The 3,590-nt window shown below is 43.0% G+C and overlaps 1 non-coding gene across 1 annotated transcript; it reads left to right on the top strand.

The window, feature by feature from the left end:
* Positions 1–2,019: 2,019 nt before the first annotated feature.
* On the top strand, positions 2,020–2,124 carry LOC123243430. Its single transcript, XR_006505959.1, has one exon. It is a non-coding gene; the product is annotated as a U6 spliceosomal RNA (small nuclear RNA).
* Positions 2,125–3,590: the final 1,466 nt, after the last annotated feature.

Raw genomic sequence — 3,590 nt, 5'->3', positions numbered from 1 at the left:
TGGAATGGTTTGCCATTCCTTCTACAGTTCATTTTAACAGTAAGGAAACTGAGGCAATTGGAATTGAAAGAGTTGGGCTCAAATCTTGGCATTGATACTTGCTATCTGTGAAATTCTAGAAAAATCACTCAAACTCTGGACTTTAGTTTTTTCATCTGTAAAATGAGGGGGTTGGTAAGATTATCACTAGAGACTTGCAGCTCTAAATCTTATGATCCTCCCATCTCTCTCTTTCTTGCTGCTCTAGACAATGGATTTGATCTTCCTCTGAGAGATGTGTGTGAAAAATAATTCAGATGGCTGTAAAAAAAAAAAAAAAAGCTTTGGAGTTAGAGGAAGCCTGTTTGGCTCCCTTGCTCTTTAATTGGTTTGGTCTAGAACCTTGTGGGATTGCAGAGCAGTGATTCAAAGGCCCCTCCTATCCCTGACTTACCTTTTGCAGGGAGCAGGGGAGAGGGTGGGGAAAGAGAACATGGAGATGGGAGAGAAGCATCCTTTTCTAAATGCATCAGGCAGTTTCAGCCTGGTGGCAACCAACAAGGGTAGAGGGTAAAAGAAAACTGATTAGGAGAGAGAGCTGAAAAACTGGCTATAAGAGGAGTGAACAGAAGTCACCAAGAGCAGCTCCATCCATTTTAATGGGCCCTCTCAGATAAAATCAAAGTCATCAATTAAGACTTGGTGCTAGAAAGGGGACAATAAGCCTCCCAGTGGAGCCCTTCAGAAAACCTGAGGAGGGATTGAAATGAGGGCTTGGGATGGTTCTATTGATGTGCATCCCTGCGTCTCCTCCCCTTGAGTGCCTCTTAGTCCGTCTCAGGTCCAAGAGCTTCAGCGGGCAAAAGCCAGACTCTCCGAGGACTGGAGAAGAGCACAGCTCTCATTCCCCGGACTTTTTCAAGCAAGTGAAATGAGAAAGCTTCCATTGATCTTCAATTGGCTTCTAGGTGAACTGGGTTGATGGACTTAATTTCTAGGTTGGCTAGGGGCTTTTTGAGGGAACTCGAAATCACTCTCTCAGAATCGGATGTGAGAGTTGGAAGGAATCTCAAATCAAGGCAACTAGCATTTATGAAACTTTTATTAAATTCCAGGAATTAGGCTAAGCCCTGGGGATTCAGAGAAAGGCGAAATCAGTCTCTGCTCCCCGGGAGGTCACTTTCTAATGGGGGAGACAAGACGTGGAAACAACCATTTATAAACAAGAAGGACGGGAGTTATATTGGAGAACATGAACAGAGAGAAGGCACTAGCATTAAGGAAGGCTAATTAGGAAAGATTTCTTGTTGAAGGTGAGATTTTTAGCTGGGGCTTGAAGGAAAACTAGGAAAGACAGGAGGGTGAGACATGGAAGGAGAGAGGTCAGTGGAAATGCCCAGGAACCCAGAATCACTGGATAACAGACTACATGGAGGGAAGTAAGGTGCAAAAAAGACTGGAAAAGGAGAAAGGGGCCACATTATAAAGGGATTTAAAAGGCAAACTAAGGATTTTACATTTCATTCTTAAGGTCAGAGGGAGCCATTGGAGTTTACTGAAGAGGAATGGCCATACTTATGCTTTAGAAAGATCTCAGAAATCATCTAGTTCTTAACAAGGGATTCGTGAACTTAAAAAAAAATCAATAGCCATATTTCAGTATAATTGGTTTCCTTTGTAATCTCATTTTGCAGGCAACTAGATGGCACTGTGGATAGAGAGCCAGACTTGGAGATGAGAAAACTTGAGTTCAAATCCAGCCTCTGACCATTAACCGTGTGACTCTGGGTAAGTCATTTAACTTATATTTGCCTCAGTTTCCTCTGTAAAATGAGGACAATAATAGCACCTACCTTGCAGGATTGTTGTGAGAATCATATGAGATAATTATTGTAAAACTCCTAGGAGAGTGTCTGGCACTTGGTAAAAGCTACATTAATCTTAGCTATAATTGTTTTTGTCAGAGAAGGTTCATAGACTTCACCAGGCTGCAAAAAGAGGGTCCGTGACCTGCCAAAGAAAGTTAAGAATTCCTGATAGTTGCTCATTTGGGCAGCATAGATGCTAAAATTGGAATGATACAGAAATTAACCCAACCCCTGGACAAAAGATGACATGCAAATGCATGAAACATTCCATATTTTCATAACAACTCTAGTGACATAAGAAACGTCAATAAAAACTTTATTAAAAAAAAACACAACTCCTGATAGATCAACCATGTCATTTTATGGATGAAGAGACTGAAGTCCCAAAAGGATGCTAGCCAGCCAGGGCACCTGAATTTGAGAAGGTCTAGGGCTCTTAGATGTCTCAGCCGACATGCTTCAAGACAGAAGAGCCTGGACACCTTCAATGGCCAACACCAGTTCTCTTGGGGGGAAGGTTGAGAACCTCCCAGAGGCAGTAGCACTGGGGTCCTGATCCCTATAGCTAGGTCTCCAAGGACAATATCTGTGATGTGTTTATAATGGTTTTATGAGCCCTTCTGCTTATACAGACCTGAGGCTCATAGACTTAGAGCTGAAAATGTCCTCAGTGGTCATCAGATCCTGACACCATCTTGTAGGTAGAAAAACTGAGGTTCAGGGAAGTGGAGGCAGAGCTGGGATCTGAATCCACGTCTTCTGACTCCAGAGCCATCGTCTTTCCCACTACATCGTGCTGGCAAGGTAATGTAAATTCTAAAACCATGTCAAATCCTAGATTCCTAGCATAAACTGGTCTTGGGCATCCATATCTATGAACACTGAAATAGGCATCCTTGAATGCAAACACTGATGCTCACATATACAAATAGACCTTCATGTATAGTTAGCTCAACACGCACGCACACACTGACTCATTCTCAGCAGCTTATCTGGTGCGTCTTAACGTGTTTCCCTTCCTGCAGGCAGTGGCTTTTTTTTTTCTGCATCACCCACTGCGTTCAGGGAATATGACATGAATTTGGTCATGGTCCTTGGGCAGGTGACACAAGCACTTTGGTTCCAGGAGGCTTATGTGATGCTTTCCTGTGTGCTGGCTGGGTGGGAAGTACTGACTAACTCTGCTCTCTAAAAAAAAAAAAAAATGTCAAAACTCCTTGCATTGCAGCACACACACACACACACACACACACACACACACACACACACACGTCTCCAAACTGGCCCTCCAGGAGACCTCTCTTTATTCCCTTAGTGCCGTTGATCAATGAAGAGATACCAATGCTGGGCTCCAGCCCCTCCTCTACAGATTCCCAAGCAAATCATGTTTTATTCTGTTCCTGTTTCACTCCAGAGAGGATCTGTTTGATTGTGCTACACTGCACCAACTGAATTCCTATTCACATTTCTATCCTGCGTTATTGAATTGTGACTCCTCTCTTGAAATGTGCTGATTGCGGAATTGAGACTTCATGCTCTGGCATTTAGAGGAAGCCTTAGAAGCAAAACTGTTTACAAATTCAATATTCTCTGGGCCTGAACTCTCAATGTAAAAGGTAGCACATGTATATATTACTAGGTGTGCAGATGCAGGGAACAGTGGTGATTTTAGATATTGGAGTGATTTCTTGTACAACCATACACTTAGGGTAGTAGCAGCGACAGCAGTAAAGACCCGGAGTG

The sequence above is a fragment of the Gracilinanus agilis genome, chromosome 3, assembly GCF_016433145.1.
Source record: "Gracilinanus agilis isolate LMUSP501 chromosome 3, AgileGrace, whole genome shotgun sequence".
NCBI lineage: Eukaryota > Metazoa > Chordata > Mammalia > Didelphimorphia > Didelphidae > Gracilinanus > Gracilinanus agilis.
This window is presented reverse-complemented; position numbering and strand designations above follow the sequence as displayed.